Source organism: Neofelis nebulosa, chromosome 5 (assembly GCF_028018385.1).
Source record: "Neofelis nebulosa isolate mNeoNeb1 chromosome 5, mNeoNeb1.pri, whole genome shotgun sequence".
NCBI lineage: Eukaryota > Metazoa > Chordata > Mammalia > Carnivora > Felidae > Neofelis > Neofelis nebulosa.
The window spans coordinates 1,239,800-1,258,905 of NC_080786.1; the positions used below are offsets into that span (position 1 = coordinate 1,239,800).

Sequence of the window (19,106 nt, forward strand, 5' to 3'; positions counted from 1 at the left end):
TCAGCTGGGTCCAGTCAGCTAATGATCCCATCAAAAGCATTGCTCACTTGTGTTAGTGTTTTTTAGTTCTAGCATTCCGTTTTGATTGTTTCTTACATTTTCCATCTCTCTGCTTACACTACCCATTTGTTCCTACATTTTGTCTACTTTCACTATTAAAGCCCTTAACGATATTAATTATAGTTTTCCTTTTTAAATGTTTATTTCTTTTTTTTTTTAATTTTTTTTTAACGTTTATTTATTTTTGAGACAGAGAGAGACAGAGCATGAACAGGGGAGGGGCAGAGAGAGAGGGAGACACAGAATCGGAAACAGGCTCCAGGCTCTGAGCAGTCAGCACAGAGCCCGACGCAGGGCTCGAACCCACGGATCGTGAGATCGTGACCTGAGCCGAAGTCGGACGCTTAACCGACCGAGCCACCCAGGCGCCCCTAAATGTTTATTTCTTTTTGAGAGCGAGAACACAAGTGGGGGAGGGGCAGAGAGAGAGAGAGGGAGACACAGAATCCGAAGCAGGTTTCAGGCTCAGAGCTGATAGCACAGAGCCCAGTGCGGGACTTGAACTCACAAGCTGCAAGATCATGACCTGAGCCAAAGTCCGTTGCTTAACCCACCGAGCCACCCAGGCGCCCCCATAGTTATTTTAAACTCCCTGTCTGATAATTCCAGAGTCTGTTATGTCTGAGTCTGGTACTAATGATTGCTTCACCTCTTCAGAGTGTGTTCTTGCCTTACGGCACACCTTGTAATTTGTTGTAGAAAGCCAGATGTGCTGCATCAGGCAATGGCAGCTGAGGTAGATGGGCCTTTGGTGTCAGGATTTGTTAATCTGGCTGGAAGTTGGGCTGTACTTGACGTTTATTCGGGCCATAGATACCAGAGGCTTTGGGTTCCCGTTGTGCCCTGATTTTTGCCTCCCTCTTTATGTTGGGCTTCCCTGGGTCCCCCTCCTCAGAGAGAGTGTGTCTCCTTTAACTGTCATCCACTGTTGTGAACACTGGAGCCCTGCTGGTGGGTGAGAAGGTATTGAAAGGGGGTGGATTCTCCCATCTTTGGATCAACCCTCAGTCTTTTAGTGCGGCAGTGTTTCAGGAGAGTGGCCTCCAGAAGTGTGCTTTCACGAGTAGAGCCACCTCCCTCCCCCGGACCCTTCTCTGGCTGCGGGGGCTCCAGAAGGACTTCCTTGAAGTTTTGTTGTTGTTGCTGTTGTTGTTTTTCCCTGCATGAGACAGGAAGGCTGGAGGGGGCTGGGGTACAGAGGCATTTCCTTCCTGCAGCTGGAACCACATTCCAGAATTTGCCCTGGCGAAGTCCCTCTTGCTGGAGAGTGAGCCTTTGCTGTGGAGAAGGCTCTGAACAGTATTTCATAATGCCTGCTCTTCCTGTCTCCCTGTGAGATCTGGGCGGACATCCTTCTCGTATCCTCACCATGAGAGCCTGGTTGGGCTCCTGGAGGGAAAGCCTGCGAAAGCGTGGGCCCCCCTAAGACCGCAGCCTTTCATGGTTTCTCGCTTGTGCTGGTCATACTCAGCCACCAGCAGTTCATCAAAGTGACCTTTTAAGTATTCCTATCGGTTGGTAGCTCTGGCAGTTTCCATTCTAGGTAAGTAGATCTTGGTTGCTGTAGCTCTCTGGATGCACCTGTCTCCCCAGAGTTTGGGTGGTGGTTCACCCACGGTTCTTAGGTCCAGGGAAAGTAGTTGATCTTCCATTTGTCCAGTGTTTTCTTGTTTATTTATGGGAGGGATGACTTCCAAGCTGTCTTTGCATGTTGGGAGCTAAAACTGGAGGTGTTCAGAAGCCTTTTTGAAGAGTTGTTGTTTGGCTTGTGTAAATTTGTCAGTTACAAAAATAGTAAATCGAAGCATATATTCAATAGTAAATATACTAAGTTTTGCTTTAGGGAAACATGAAGCAAAATGTTTCCATAACTAAGCGTAGTGTTTGCTCAATGACAGCAAAAATGGAAGGTGTGCTGTGGTGTAGGCAGAAATCTGGTGCCCTCCTGCACCCCTGGTCTTTCTGGCCCCCCTTCTCCGCCTTTTCCCATGGTAACGGGCTGAGGCTCAGTTTACCGACTTTCTGTCACCTGCCGCCCAGTTAATCAGCAGATCCCTCTGGTGTGGTTTGGTGCCTGAGATGTAGAGCCCGTTGTTGTTTCCCACACTAGTTCTCAATTCAGAATCATATTTTGGCTAGAAACATTCGTCCAGAGGCACTGTTCCTAAAACTGCTGATAGGGACATTGTGGCCTTCGGCAGAACATTTACATATGCAGATGACCGGTGTTAATGAGATTAGAATGAAAGTAGTGGGAGAGGTGCTTTCTGTGTTCACCTAAACCAGATAACCATCTGGTTTTAGGTGGCTCCATTGAAGGACACTAATATTCTTTGAAAGAATTTCTTTCTTCAAAAGAATACCTGATTAAACAGCTGCCACTAAGATGTCGATGCCCAAACTGAGTTGGAGGTCATCAGAAACCAATCTGACAAAATACTACCATAGTGACTCTAGAAATTAGCATTTCTGTACTTGACTACTCACCGTTTGTCAGGTGTGACAGTGGGCATGCGGCAGGAGGAAAGCGAGGCCCGCTGACTCGCACGGTGTCCTGCGGGAGATGTCTGCACACAGGGCTGCCTGGCACCCGAGCTTAGGCTCTTCCATCCACAGTGCCTTCAGGGCAGTAGTGTGGAGGGAAACAGTGATGTGTAGGGTGAAGAACCGAGACCTTTGCCCTCAGCCCAGACACTTAGTCCCTGAGGCTCAGTTTCTTGCCCTTGAAGTCATTAACTTTCATTTAAAGGCTCTCCCAGATTCGTACAGCTCTAAAATCCCTGCATTCTCTTTTTTTTAATGGTTATTTATTTTTGAGAGAGAGAGAGAGACAGAGACTGCAAGCAGGGGAGGGGCAGAGAGAGAGGGAGACACAGAATCCGAAGCAGGGTCCAGGCTCTGAGCTGTCAGCACAGCCTGACGCGGGCTCAAACTCACAAACTGTGAGATCATGTCCTGAGCCGAAGTTGGACGCTTAACTGACTGAGCCACCCAGGCGCCCCCTTGCATTCTTGATAGGACAGTACGAGTCACTGCCCACCCGGTAGCCCTTGCGTGGAAGCTCTTAGCCACTGTTTCCTTCTCTGCATATCAATTGAGCTTCATAACGGTGTAGCTTGGTAAGAGTAAAAGAGGATGATGCGTGGGGGAGGAGGAAGAAACACAAGCCTGGCAGGGATGGGTTCGAAACAGCGGCCGCCCGAAGGGGGGACCTTTCAGAGGCCAGGTGCACACAGGACCTTGGCAAACTGAAGCTGGCCCAGAGCAGGCAGGTAGAACCGAGGAGACGGGATGGAGCTTTTGCCCAGTGGTGCCGAAGAAATGCCAGCTAGCTTTACACAGTTGGGACTCGAGAAGTGTTACTAAGCATGGCTAGCTCTCATTTAGTTCTGTGAGGAACAAATTGTTCCCGCGGCCATAGCATCTAAAGTAGAAAAGCAACAGCAACAGCAACAACAACAACAAAACCAGAAAGAAAACAAAAGACTAAGGGAAGGAGATGAAGTGTGTGAACAAAGAGCCATCCCGAGATGACAGCTCTACGTTTACACCTGTGCCATAAGCTGTGAAGGTAATCACCACGGTGAAGGGAGAAGTCTCCTCCTGTCTTGTACCTGTGACTTGGGATCCCCACTGCCACCGGGCCTTTGAGACTTTCCTCCCACCTTCCATGATTCTTCCAAGTGCCCACGATGCCCCTGAATCTCTAAATATGAACACTGTGTTGCAAGGCCAGTAGGTTAAGGGACGGTTTAGGTGGCGCTAGACTGCGTCTTAAAAGGAACAGTAACTGTTTCCTAGAAGACTTCACATGTAGAGTCTCCTGAGCCCTGCTGCCCTCCACATCCTCTGGCACTGACCAGGCAGGCATTAGGCAAGTGACTTCAGGAAGCTGGCTGTGTGTCTTCCTTGCACTGTGGTAAAGCCACCACCCTCACCTGGCCCCAGAGTGCCTGATGGCTGGCCTTTGTGAGTAATGATTTAGAGATTACACATGTGTGTTTCTCAGTATGATTTAAATGCGCACTTGATTGCCCAGTTTAAGTCATGAAGGAAGTATACCGTGGAATGAAACCACAATCTTAGGGTACCACTTTGCTTGTAGGCTTTAGAGAACATTTCCAGGCATGCGTTATTAAGTGTTGCTTAGGTTTTTCCTTGTCAAGTGATAAAAATAATTGTTGAAAAAACGAAACGGCCTCCGAATAAAACATAACCCTCCTACAGATTGCGTTTCCTTCCACAATCATCAGATCTGGCTTGGAAACTGCTTTGTGCGTGAAATGTGGCTCTGAGTGGGAAAAGAACAAGGTTTGCACATGTAAATTGCTTCAGCGCTGCATAGGACATGTTCTCGGGTGACCCCAGGATTGCCAAGGCCTTGAAGGCCAGCTTTCTCACCCCAGTGACAAATGACAATGCCATCAACTCAGGGTCGCTCACCTATAAGGGGCCTCTTCTGTTACCAAGTCTCAACAATGGAGATCATATTTTAAAAGGGAAGAGCTGATTAATTTATTTGTAACCTTTTATATGATTTCCCTCAACTCATTGGTTCTATTCAGTGGTGAGATCAAGGAAGAGGACGTAAAAAAACTTTTATGTTTTTATTGTCATCAGTTTCTCTTCTCTGTCTCATTGTTTATATTGGCTCTTCTAATGTTTTTCCATTGTTTTTTCGCTACACGCTTATTTTAGATTTCAACTTCACGCTAACCTTTTATTTTTTTTAAGTTTATTTATTTTGAGAGAGAGAAGAAGAGAGAGAGAGCGAGCAGGAGAAGGAGAGAGAGAGCATCCCAAGCAGGCTTCACGTCGTCAAGAGACTCGAGTCATGAACCGTGAGACCATGATCTGTGCCAAGATCAGGAGTCAGACGTTTAACCAACTGAGCCGACCCAGGCGTCCCTCAATGTTCCACCAACTTTTAATCCCAGTTCTTCACTCACCTGATTGATCTTGGGAAACAGCTCATGTGGACAAGCCAACGGCCCGGGCTCTTTATGATGACGGTGACTCCCTGTCGTGCCCTGTGTGCATCCTCACTGCCCCAAGCAGGCACCTTAGTTGGGAGCACAATGCCCTGGTATCACAGGTGCTACCCTGCCCCCACTGCATTTCTCAGGGTCCATCAGTGACCCACCAGGTGTTAGGACCTGGAGACACTGTACAAGAAGCCTCTTTTGAAACTACAGAGAAGATTCCTATTCGTGGTGTTATTGAGACAAAGACCAAATTTTTTATGCTTTCTCATCTGTTTGCATGAAATACCTTTTTACTTTTATCCTTTGTGTGTCCTTGATTCTAAAGTGAGTCTCTTGTAGAAAGCTTAGAGTTGGTTCTTGTTTTTCTGGTTTGGTTTTGTTTTTTAATCCATTTAGCTTCTCTGTCCTTTGATTGGGGAGTTTAATCTGTTTACATTTAAAGTAATTGCTGACATTTGCTTTTAATTCCCTTGCTTTTGGAGATGTGTCAAGTAAGAAATTGCTGTGGCTGAGGGCAAAGAGGTTTTTGCCTGCTTTCTCCTCTAGGGTTTTGATGGTTTCCTGTCTCACATTCAGGTCCTTCATCCATTGTGAGTTTATTTTTGTGAATTGTGTAAGAAAGTGGTCTAGTTTCATTCTTCTGCATGTTGCTGTCCAGTTCTCCTGGCACCATTTGTTAAAGAGACTGTCTTTTTTCCACTGGATACTCTTTCCTGCCATACATTTGTGGGTCCCATTCTGGGGTCTCTATTTTATTCCATTGGTCTCTGTGTCTGTTTTTGTGCCAATACCATGCTGTCTTGATGATTACAGCTTTGTAGTAGAGGCTAAAGTCTGGGATTGTGATGCCTCCCGCTTTGGTCTTCTTCTTCAATATTACTTTGGCTATTCGGGGTTGTTTGTGGTTCATACAAATTTTAGGATTGCTTGTTCTAGCTTCGAGAAGAATGCTGGTGCAATTTTGATTGGGATTGCATCGAATGTGTAGATTGCTTTGCGTAGTATTGACATTTTAACCCTATTTATTCTTCCAATCCATGAGCACGGAATGTTTTTCCATTTCTTTATATCTTCTTCAATTTCCTTCATAAGCTTTCTATGGTTTTCAGCATACAGATCTTTTACATCTTTGGTTAGGTTTATTCCTAGGTATTTTATGATTCTTGGTGCAATTGTGAATGGCATCAGTTTCTTTGTCTTTCTGTTGCTTCTCAAGATTAAAAGCTTCCGCACCGCAAAGGAAACAGTCAACAAAACTAAAAGGCAACCGACGGAATGGGAAAAGATATTGCAAATGACATATTGGATAAAGGCTAGTATCTAAAATGTATAAAGAACTCACCAAAGTCCACACCTGAAAAATAAATAATCCAGTGAAGCAGTGGGTAGAAGACACGGATAGACACTTCTCCAAAGAAGACATCCAGATGGCCAGCAGACACATGAAAAGATGTTCAATGTCACTCCTCATCAGGGAAATACAAATTAAAACCACACTGAGATACCACCTCATGCTGGTCAGAGTGGCTAAAATGAACAAATCACGAGACTCTAGACGCTGGCGAGGATGTGGAGAAACGGGAACCCTGTTACACTGTTGGTGGGAATGCAAACTGGTGCAGCCGCTCTGGAAAACGGTGTGGAGGTTCCTCAAAAAATTAAAAATCGATCTACCCTATGACCCAGCAATAATAGCACTGCTAGGAATTTACCCAAGGGATACAGGAGTGCTGATGCATGGGGGCACTTGCACCCCAATGTTTATAGCAGCACTTTCAACAATAGCCAAATTATGGAAAGAGCCTAAATGTCCATCAACTGACGAATGGATAAAGATGTGGTTTATATACACAATGGAATACTACTTGGCAATGAGAAAGAATGAAATCTGGCCTTTTGTAGCAACGTGGATGGAACTGGAGGGTATTATCCTAAGTGAAGTAAGTCAGGCAGAGAAAGACAGATACCATATGTTTTCACTCATATGTTGATCCTGAGAAACTTAAGACCGTGGGGGAGGGGAAGGGGGAGAAAAAGGTTACAGAGAGGGAGGGAGGCAAACTATAAGAGACTTGAATACTGAGAACAGACTGAGCAGACTGATGGGGGGTGTGGGAGAGGGGAAAGTGGGTGATGGGCATTGAGGAGGGCACCTGTTGGGATGAGCAATGGGTGTTGTATGGAAACCGATTTGTCAATAAATTATATTTAATAAAAAGAAAAGAAAAAAAGTAATTACTGATAGTACCAAAATTTTGTTGCCATTTTATTGTTTTCTATATGTCTCATAGTTATTTTGTCCCCCTTTCCCTCTCTTGATGCCTTTCTTTGTGTTTTGTTGCTTTTTTTTTTTGTAGTGACTTGCTTTGATTCTCATTTCTCTTTTGTGTATTTTCTATAGGTATTTCTTATGGTTATAATGGTGGGTACATAAAACACCTTACAGTTATAACAGTCTGTTTAAAACTGATAAACACTTTAATCACATGCAAAATCTCTACTCCTTTATGTTTCCCCCCACCAATTTTATGTTATTGATGTCACAAATTACATATTTTCATATGTAGTATTCATCCACATAGTTTTATAGTTATTTGTATGCTTTTATCCTTTATATTGTATACCAGAATTAAAATTACTACCGCCACTGTAGTAATACGGGATTTGGTGTTTTCCTTTATGTTTACCTTCACCAGAGAGCTTTATATTTGTACATGCTTTTGTGTTGCTGTCTAGCATCCTTTATTTCAGTGTGATGTATTCCTTTTAGCATTTCTTGCAAGGTAGGTCTGGTGGTGATCATTTTCTCAGCCTTTGTTTATCTGGAAAAGTATTTCTTCCTCATTTTTAAGTAGGACAGTTTTGCTGAATATAGTATTCCTGGTTGGCAGAGTTATTCGTTCGGCACATTGGATATCATCTCAGTCCTTTCTGGCTTGTATTATTTCTGTAAGAAACCCTCTAAATAATTTCACGGGGCTCCCTTGTAGTTGATGCAACACTTATGTCTGCTGCTTTCAAGATTCTCTCTGTGTCTTTCAGCAGTTTGATTATAGTATGTCTCAGTGTGGGTTTATCCTGGTTGGAATCTTTTTGACCTTCTTGCATTTGTGTGTCCATTTCCTTTCTCATTTTGACCATTATTTCTTCAAGTAAGCTCTCTGCCTCTTAATGTGTTCTCTTTCTGAGACTCCCAGAATGCATTTATTGGTCTGCTTGTTGATGTATCTTAAGCTTCTTAGGCTTTCTTCATCTTTCTTTATTCCCGTTTTTATTTTTGCTCCTCTGACTCAGTAATTTCAAATGACATATCTTCAGGTTCACTGAATCTTCTGTTTGAACAAGTCAACTGTTGAACCCATCTCGTGAATATTTGATTACTGAATTCTTTAGCATCAGAACTTCTGTATGGTTCTTTTATAGTTTCTGTATTTCTGTTGATATTCTCATTTTGTTTATGCATCATTTTCCTGATTTCAGTTATTTTTCTGTGTTCTTGTAGCCCATTGAGTTTCTTTTGGATGATTATTTTTAATTATTTTTCAGATAATTTATAGATCTCTGTTTCTCTAGGGTCAGTTTTCCAAGATTTATTACTTTCCTTTGATTGTGCCATGTTTCCCTGTTTCTTCATGTGCCTTATTTTTTGCTGAGACTTATGCATTTGAAAAAAAAAAAAAAAAAGCCACCCCTCCCAGTCTTTACAGACTAACTTTGTACAGGGAAAGAACTCCATCAGTCGGCCTAGCCAGAGGGCTCAAACCTTTTCTGAGAATGTGTCTTCTCTGAACTTGTGCATATAGATTCCCAATTAGGGACGTTGTCTGTTTAGTTTTCAGGAGTTTGTAATCTCTTGCTCCCTCCACTGTGTGTCTGCAGTACTGCAGCTCTTTGGTACCTCCGCATGTCACCAAGCTCAGGTTGTCCTAGTGGCCCCCAGGCATTCAAAACACGTCATAGCCTCTCCAGCACTCTGAGTCTACTGCGATAGAAATCAGTCCGTGGGGCAGTCACCTGAAAAGCTGGAACATTGGATGTACATTCTACTCTTCTCCTCCTCTCCCGAGGGAGAAGCCACAAATGGGATATTTTCTCCCAGTTATGCTGAGTTGTATCAGCTTGGAGGAAGGGCTAATCACAGGTGAAATCCAATGGCTTTTCTTACATATTTCAATGTAGCTGCTCTTGACTTTGTGCTCGCCTAGGGTTCTGCAACTTCTTAACTGGTTTCCGGAGTTGTCATAAAGGCTTTTTGGACTGAACAAGGTTTGGGCTTTCTGTTTCACCATCTTGCCGACATCACTCAGGCCTCCAAGTCTTTAGTGGGAGTCTGGCATGACCATGGGCTTCACTTCTCTCTTGGGCCTCCCAACCCTACACCAAAAGCTCTCCCAGATGGTTATATGCTTTCTTTAAAGGGCAGGTCACTGGCTTTCGTGCAAGAGTAGAACCTTGTAGTCACTCTGTTACAAGGTGGCATAAGAAAGGGCTCCCTATGGCCCTTGCTCTTCTGAAGGCAGATTTTTAATACCTTCACTTTGGTGATGACTCTGGCCCAATCCTTTCCTTTTGTGGGGCTGAATCTGACATTGGCCTCTCTCTGAGGCTTCTTTGGAAGGATCTGCATTTGTGTCAGGAGATGTGCTAGACTTTCTGCTCCATCGGTCTTACATTCAGAATTTCTGGCAAATTCTCTTGGTTCCTAGTCTCATTCTTTTTAGAATATATATTTCTGTCATTCCAGGGGACCATGGGGACACAGAAGAGTAGATGTATCTACCATCATGAGATGAAAATCCCTGAGGTTTTTTCACATTCTTTTAAAATTAATATTGAGGTATAATTGACATATAATATTATATTAGTTTCAAGTGTACAACATAGTGATTTGACATTTGTATACATTGCAAAATGATCACCACAATAAGTCTAGTTATTGTCTTTCACCTTACAACGTTAATATTATTGACTATGTTACCCATGCTCTACATTCCGTCCCTAGGTATTGTTTACTTTATAATTGGTCTTGTTTACTTTATAATTGGAAGTTTGTACTTCTTTTTTTTTCTTGATGTTTATTTATTTTTGACACAGAGAGAGAGAGACAGAGCATGAGTGGGGGAGGGGCAGAGAGAGAGGGAGACACAGAATCCGAAGCAGGCTCCAGGTTCTGGGCTGTCGGCACAGAGCCTGACGTAGGGCTCGAACTCACGAACCTCGAGATCATGACCTGAGCCGAAGTCGGATGCTTAACTGACTGAGCCACCCAGGCGCCCCGGAAGTTTGTGCTTCTTAATCCCCTTCACTCATTGCAGCCAACCAAGTCCCCTCCCCTCTGGCAGCCACTGATCTGTTTTCTGTATTTATGAGTCTTGATTTGTTTTGTTTTTTAGATTCCACACATAAGTAAAATCATGCAATATTTGTCTTTCTCTGTCTGATTTATTTCAGTTAGCTTAATCCCTTCAAGGTCCATCCATGATGTTGCAGATGGCAAGATTTTATTTTTTATGGCTATGTCGTATTCCATTTACCCATTGATGGACACTTGGTTTGTTTCCATATCTTGGTATTATGAATAATGGTGCCATGAACATGTGGGTTCACATATCTTTTCAAATTAGCGTTTTCGTCCTCTTCGGGTAGATACACGGTAATGGAATTGCTGGATCATATGGTAGCTGTACTTTTTATTTTTTGAGGAGCCTCCATACTGTAAGGAGCCTCCATACTGTTTTCCATCACGGCTGTACCTGTTTACATTTCCCCCAAAACTGCACAGAGATCCCCTTTTCTCCACGTCCTTGCCAGTACCTGTTATTTCTTGCCTTTTTGATAACAGTCGTTCTGACAGGTGTGCAGTGATCATCTGCTTGTGGCTTTGATTTGCATTTCCCTGATGTTTCGTGACGTTGAGCATCTTTTCACGTGCCCGTTGACTGCCATCTGTATGTCTTCTTTGGGAAAATGTCTCTGCCCAGATTTTAATTGGATTGTCTGTGTTTGGTAGTTACTGAATTACATGAGTTCTTTATATATTTTGGAGCTAACCGCCTGGGTTTTCTTCTAGGAGTTTTATGGCTTCACATCTTATGTTCAAGTCTTTACTTCATTTTGAGTTAATTTTTGCGTATAGTATAATATAGTGGTCCAGTTTCATACTTTTGCATGTAGCTGTCCAGTTTTCCCATCACATGTGTGGCAGAGACTGCCTTTTGTCTTCCCTGTTGTGTATTTTGCTTTCTTTGTCACAAATTAATTGGTCATATGTGCATGGGTTTATTTCTGGTTTATCTGCTCTGTTCCATTTATGTCAATACTGTACTGTTTGATTACTATAGCTTTGTACTGTAGTTTGAAGTCAGGAAGTGTGAGGCCTCCAGTTTTGTTCTTTCTCAGAATTGATGGCTATTTGAGGTCTTTTGTGGCTCCATACAAATTTTAGAATTATTTGTTGTAGTTCTGTGAAGGAAATGTCATTGGAATTTTGATAGGGATTGCATTGAGTCTGTAGATTCCTTTGGGCAGTACTGACTTTTTAAAAATAATGTTTATTTATTTATTGTGTGTGTGTGTGTGTGTGTGTGTGTGTGTGTGAGAGAGAGAGAGAGAGAGAGAGAGAGAGAGAGAGAGAGAAGGGGGGTGGGCAGAGACGGGGCCAGAGAGAGAGAATCCCAGGCAGCACACAGCCTGACACAGGGCTTGAACTCACAAACCATGAGATCATGACCTGAGCCCAAATCAAGAATCAGATGCTTAACCAACTGAACCACCCAGGAACCCTGGTAGTATGGACATTTTAATAATACTAATTCTTCCAGTCCATGAGCACAGAATATCTTTTCCATTAATTTGTGTCTTCTTCAATTTATTTTATTGATATCTTCTAGTTTTCTTAGTACAGGTCTTTTATCTCATTGGCCAAATTTATGCCTAGGTATTTTATTCTTTTTGATGTAATTGTAAATGGGATTGTTTTCTTGACTCCTCTTTCTGATAGCTTGTTACTAGAGTACAGAAATGCAACAGAATTTTGTATACTAATTTTTTATCTGCAACTTTACTGAATGCATTTATTCTAACAGTTTTGTGGGGTTTTTGTTTCGTTTTGGGTGGCCTCTTTAGGGTTTTCTATATCATCATGTCATCTGCAAGTAGTCACAGTTTTATTTCTTTTCCAATTTGTATGCCTTTTTTTTTTTTTCATGACTAATTGCTGTGGCTAGGACTTCTAGTACTGTGTTGAATAAAAGTGGAAAAAGTGGGCATTCTTGTCTTTGTTCCTGATTTTAGGGGGAAAGCTTTGAGTATGATGTCAGCTGTGGGTTTGTCATATTTGACCTTTGTTATGTTGAGGTACATTTCCTCTGTACCCACTTTGTTGAGAGTTTTTATCATAAATGGAGGCTGAATTTTGTCAAATGCATCTATTGAGATGATCGTACAATTTTATCGTTCATCTTATTACTGTAGTGCTGATTGATTTGCAGTTGTTGAATCATCCTTTCATCCCTGGAAGAAATCCCACTTGATCATGGTATATGATCCTTTTAATGTATCTTAAGTTACGTTTGCTAATATTTTTGTTGAGTGGAGTGGGGGGTCGGGGGGTGCATCTGTATTTCTCAGGGATATCAGCCTGTAATTGTCTTTTTTTGTGATGTCATTATCTGGTTTTGGTAGCAGAGTAATGCCAGCCTCATAGAATGAGGAAAGCTTTTCCTCTTCTTCAGTGTTTTGGGAGAGTTTGAGAGGGGTGGGTATTAAATCGCATTTGCATGTTTGGTAGATTTCACCAGTAAAGCCATCTGATCCTGAACTTTTGTTTGTGGGAGTTATTTGATTACTGATTCAGTCTCCTTATTAGTAACTGGGTCTATTCAGATTTTTTATTTCCTCATGATTCAATCTGGAAGATTTTATGTTTCTAGGGATTTATCCATTTTTCTAGGTTGTCTAATTTGTTGGCCTATCATTGTTCCTAGTAGTCTGTTAGGATCCTTTGTATTTCTGCAGTATCAGTTGTAACTTCTGTTCCATTTCTGATTTTATTTATTTGAGCACTTTATTTTTTTTCTCGGTGGGTCTAGCTAAAGCGGTGTTAATATTGTTTATCTTCTTAAAGAACCTGCTCTTAGCTTCATTGATCTTTTCTATTTTTAGTCTCTATTTCATTTATTTCCACTCTGATCTTTATTATTTCCTTTCTTCAGCCAACTTTGAGCTTTATTTATTCTTCTTTTTCTAGTTCCTTTAGGGTTTAAAGTTAAATTGTTAAGTTGAATTTCTCTTATTTCTCGAGGCAGGCCTATATTGCTATGAACTTCCCTCTTAGAACTGTTTTTGCTGGCACCCATAGATTTTGGTATGTTGTGTTTCTGTTCTCCTGAGGATTTTTTCCTCAAGAGCCTAATTCCATAAATTGTTTTGAATCTTGGATCCGATCCACTAATCATTTCTTATTAATTGGCATCTGGCATGTAATGTGGTAATCAGCAGAGGATGCTTTTTTGGAGTTTCTTTTATTCCTTGGTGGCTGGGCCCCGCGTGGAAAGAGGTAGCATGGCAGACATTCCACCGTAGAGATCAAATTAGCTTTTCGGAATTCCAAGAGCTCATCTCGGATTTGCATTCTGTGTTTCATGAGAGAGAGGGTTGGTGGCTACAGACACAGCTGCTGCTATCGATCGTATCGTAGTTTCTAGTTGTTGTAAAATAAAATGGTTCTGCTCACTCTGTGCACCTGCCACAAGACTCCCGAGTGTTTGACGCCCTTGTGGTGACCAGAGGTGAGTGGCACTGATGGTAGCATAGGCACTACTGTGCTTCTGGGAAGCACTTCGCTCTGCATGCTCGTTTTCTCTGGTCCTGTCCTTTTGTCCTTTCCCAGCTAAAACACCCTGTAATCATTACTTGAAGCATACTGTAGTGGGGAGCCGACTTCTTTGTATTTATTACTTTTAAAATTCTGCCCGTCTTCCCACCCCGCCCCCTACTGTTTCTTTTCTTCTTTACTTTGTTTAGGATAAAATTTTGTGAGTTTTCCGTTAAAAGAAAAATGTCGATGAAGAAAGAATCACAATTACGGCCCAGAAAACGTCTTCTCTTTTCATAGACAGGCTATGAAAAGCCAACCCGAGTATTCATTTTTTAATACATTTTTCTTCAAATCTGAATAGATTTGCATTTTATCTTCGGTTTGCTTTCATTTATGAAAACAAGTAGAAATAGCTAAAATGTTTTTTGTACTTTTTTTTTTCCCTCAGTTCAGTTAGCATAAAGCAGTTCCCAGCCTTGAGACATATTTGCTGTAGAGGAAATATAAACAACATTTTAAAAATTGATTTTTTGAAACATAGCGCTACAACCGTTATTTAGGTTTCCAGGCCCACGAGTGCTTACTTAATCCATCAACTTGAACTCTGGATCTCGGACACAAGATCAGTAAGTAGAAGGCAGCGGAGGCGAGCCGTCTAGTTTATCCTTCCCTGACCATTGAGACAGTGTTGGTTCCTTTCTGCTTCTGTTCACTCCTCTTCCTCAAAGCCAGTACCCCACCGCGGAAGCTGCTGTGGTGTTTCCCCCGACTGCCAAGCACTCAGAGGAGTATCGGGGGTGGGTGGAGGCCGGAGAGCGCTCGCGACCATGAGCACCGGCTAATTAAATTAATTGATAGTTAACCTGTGAATGGCGGTGCTCTTTGCTCTCCCAGGGGGATGTTAAACCGAACAAACCCATGATTGGTGGCACTTCTGGGAGTGTCGCAAAGCAGGGCGGGGTGCGGGCTTGGTCAGTGTGACAGAGATTTGGGGAGGGAAGGAAGAGGTAGAGGAAGGCCACCCGCTAAGCAGTCTGGCTGTGTGTCAGTGCTCACTGCATATTTGCAGAATGAATGAATGCAAAGTGACCGCTTTCGCAACTTCTTTTCTTCCTAGACTCCAGATGAAAAGCCAGACTCGCTGGGCTGCAAGTTGTCTGGTTTTGGCCTGTTTACTGGGCATATGGGCAGTTATAACGAGGTGGGGCTAGGAGCCTGGCAGAGCATATGTAATTGGTTCAAGTGAGTGTTGGTGTGCAACCCTCTCGGGAGCTTCCGGGTATACTCTGAAACTGGCCCCTGACTGCAAATGGCAGGGAGAGACGGGGGAGAGAGGCAGGCCATCCTGGTTGGAAGGTGGCAGGTTTAATAAGCAAAGGGAACTTACACACAAGGCTTGTCTTGGGTGGCAGCAAGACGAGTGGATCCCCGCATCTGCCCGCCACATCTTAAAAGTCTTCGTAAACTTTTATAAACAGAGACCGTAACTGGGTTTAGTCAACTAATCTGTGCAAGGTGTTCTCAACACCCCATCACCGTCTCAAGGCGACGTCCTTGGAGCAACTTCTGGGAGCGGGAAAGGCAAACCTCATTCCCACATTCCAAGGACAAGGAAGGGAGGGAGCAACCTCGTCACCTAGGTCTAGCTCGGGGGTCCAGTAGTGGTCATGTCTTCTCAGTGACCCTCCCCAGCATGAGGGATCCTCGAGTTCTTTTCACAGGAGTGTTTTTTCCCTTATATGAGTGATACATGACACGCACCCCGATGTTTATAGCAGCATTATCAACAATAGCCAAGATATGGAAGCGCCCCAAGTGTCCATCAGTAGATGAATGCATAAAGAAGAGGTGGTCTGCATATACAATGGAATATTATTCAGGCATAAAAAAGAATGAAATCTTGCCGTTTGCAATGATATGGATGGAGCCAGAGAGTATTATGCCAAGTGAAACAAGTCATTCAGAGAAAGACAAATCACATACGACTTCACTCATATGTGAAATTTAAGAAACAAAACAAACAAGCACGGGGGTGGAGAGAGAGAGGCAAACCAAGAAACAGACTTTTAACTCTAGGGAACAGGCTGACGGTTACCAGAGGGGAGGGGAGTGGGGGACGGGGGAAATAGGCGATGGGGGGTTAAGGAGGGCACTTGTGATGAGCACCAGGTGACGTATGGACGTGTTGAATCACTAAATTGTACACTGAAACTAATATGAACACTATGTGAAGTGGAATTAAAGTACAAACTCAAAAAATAAAATGTGGGAAAAGAAAACAAAATAATGCATGTTTGTTAGAGACTAAAGATAAAGAGATTGCCCACATTGCCAACCATCCAAAGAAAACCATCATCATTGTCAAGATGTTGATAGATTTTCTTCTGATCTAATTAATAAAATTGGCATTTTTGTCTTGCTCTTTAAGACACTTTTTTTTTTTTTCTGTCTTGGACGATCTTTCTTAAGGAAAAGACACTTAGTGATGCTTTAAGGTTAGGTCTGCAAAAGAAAAAGGAGAACGCTATGTGGGATTCTCACCTGTCCTTCCTCATTTTAAGTATGAGTTGCATATTCTGAACAATAAATTTCTTTTAAAGTACTTCTCTTCTCTAAAATGAGTGCCCCCAATGCCTTTTTTCCCCCAAGGCCACCCTCCCTCCTCAGCCCGACAGTGTCAGACCTCCCGTGTGTGGCTAAGCCCCTGCCTTGCACGTCAGCCTGGTCTGTGCTGAGACTTTTCTTCCAAGGGTCTTCTTACCATTCTCTCGGTTCCTTCTGCCAAAGCATTTTGCACTTTCACGTTTAAAATCACTGAACTTAGGTTTGACCCTTTAACACATTTAAAACCGTTTAAACTTGCACGTTTGAAACCCAAACGCCTGGCTAGCCCAGGTGTCCCTCTGGCTACCACCTTCTCTCTTACTCTCCCTCCTTCCAGACTTCCTGAACTGAACTCTGTGGATGGCCCTCCTCTCTCCAGCCTTGCTTCCCAGGCCCTTCTCAGTCCACCTTGGTCTTGCTTCTGTGGCCCCCACTCAGCTGAAACCACTCCCACCAGAGTCGCCAAAGGCCGCCTGGTGTTAAAGCCACAGGTTTCCCCCCAGCCTCCATGTGGCTGACCTTCCTGTGCCCACCTTGACTGGCTTCCTTCTCTCCCCTTCACTTCTGTAACTCCAGAACCTGCTGGATTTCAGCCTGCCCCCACCTGCTGCTTCTCAAGCCAGTTGCCAGGCCTCCCTCTTTTGCTCATCACACACGTCTCGTTCCTTCAGGTCCACCCTGTGCCGTCTTCTTGCCTCGTCTCGTCCCTTCTCCCTCACCGTGTGTCTCTGCGGATCCCCCCCCCGTTCCCGTGACTCTGTGTGCCGTTTACGCACGTACCCCAGCCACTCCCACTGTTTGCCTCCAGCCCCGTCGGGAACGTGAGACCCCTCTACCCCACTGCCTCCTGAGCCTCTCTGCTCAGATGTCCTGTGGACACCTAAAAGCCCACGTGGGCCTCTGCTCCCCATAGCTCCCTCCAGCCTGCCCCTCATCCTGCGCACATCGTAAGGCCGCGGAAGCCTGTCCGGTCCTCTGCTGGTAAGCCCTCCGCTCGTTCCTGGAGGCCCCAGCCCGTTGCTGTCACACACACCAGCTCACCCTGCCGACCTGCCCGCCTCTCTGTGGCCTCTGCACTTGTCCGCGCTCCGTGCCGTGAGTGGTTGGTGCCTTGATGCCTCCTCACTCCTCACTCAGCTCCCAGTGCCTCAGTTTTCCCCTGTCCCTCAGCCCCACCGTCCCTGAGTGCCCTTGTTCCCTCTCTGGGTTAGCTCCTCCCCCTTTCCCAGCCAGCCCCTCCTCCTGTGTGTCTCTGCTCCAACATACTTCCTTCGGGAAGCCCTCTCCGAACTGCTAGACACTGGGGCAGCTGCCAGTGTGTGTAGCCCCTACACGTGACCTCAGGATGGCCCAGGATGACTCGTCTTCTCCTCCAGCCTGTGCACCAGGACATCGTCTCCTAGGCCCGCGTCGAGCACCCTGGTCACTAATAAACGTGAGAGGATGGGCACAGTGCCTTCCCTTCTGGCTTTCAGGGTGCTGGTACCCGGCTAAAGGGGGTTCCGCTGCGCGGTTTGCGTGCAGCTCTCCAAGGAGCATGACCCTGGCGGTGTTCCGCGGGAAGGCAAAAGCTTTGAACAAGCAGGTCTACGAGGAACCTGTTTTGCAAATATAGTTCAGAAGAAACTGAGTTCTCTGCATAAGAGCCTTTAGAAACATTTATTATAAAGTAATTTTAGGAAAAGGAGCTACAGAGCTCATAAAAGCTTATTGCTACGTAAATGTTTTAACCATGTTAAGATGACTTCCTATTTTAACTAATGTTGTCTAATAAATACCAATGATTGTAACTCATGAGGATTATGGACAGTTCATACGGCCGCTGTGAGCACCGAGGTCTGTGGCAGCCTTGCTCAGTGGCCTGGTAACCAGTCCCGGTTGAGCTGACACATCTTCCAGGCACCTTGCATCCGAGGGGAGACCTTGGCAGGGTCCTTTTCTCACCACTTCCCTCTGAGACTCCACAGAAGAGAAAGTGGGTACAGACTTGTTAGGGGATTGGAAGAGGCCAGTGGCTGGCTCATGGTGGGGCTCTGGCAGTTTGAGGACCACCATGTCCGGGAAAACGTGGAAGGTTTCTTTTCATCTGCTCACTTGTTTACTTCTTGTCTAGTATTTCTACTAAAGAGGTTAAGTCTTATATAAAATTATATGTCAGGACTCCAGTGGAATGAAATAATAACACAGTATACCTTTTTGAATTATTTATTTATTCTTTGTCGATTTTATCCAGGCTCCTGTTAATTTAACCCAATTAGTTCAGAATTACAACAGATGATGTCATCTGATCCGTGCTGTGTCATCTACCTGTTTTCACCCTGTAGATACTTAGTCAGTACCTTCCAAGTGTCTTCTCTGGTCACGGCAGTCACACTGCAGTGAAGGCTGCCTGGCCTGGCCCACCCCGGATCTCTCGTTTGTACCAGGAGCGCCTGGCCTGTGCTGAGGCTGCGCCCATTTTCAGGATTGAGTCACTGCTTGTTAGGGCACGATGCCGATTTCCTTCATTAGTTCGTGCTGCTCCCAGGAGACAGCCACACGGTATTCGTCTTTCAACCTCCTTTTGAAAATATCACAGTAAAGAATTCATCTAATGTCTTTCAGCTGTCTTCTTTTTTGGTCAGTAATTCAATGCAACA

The 19,106-nt window shown here is 44.1% G+C and overlaps 1 protein-coding gene across 3 annotated transcripts in view; it reads left to right on the forward strand.

The window, feature by feature from the left end:
- Positions 1–19,106, forward strand: part of ANO10 (anoctamin 10) — a 286,676-nt gene that overhangs the window by 199,287 nt on the left and 68,283 nt on the right. The window lies entirely within an intron of this gene.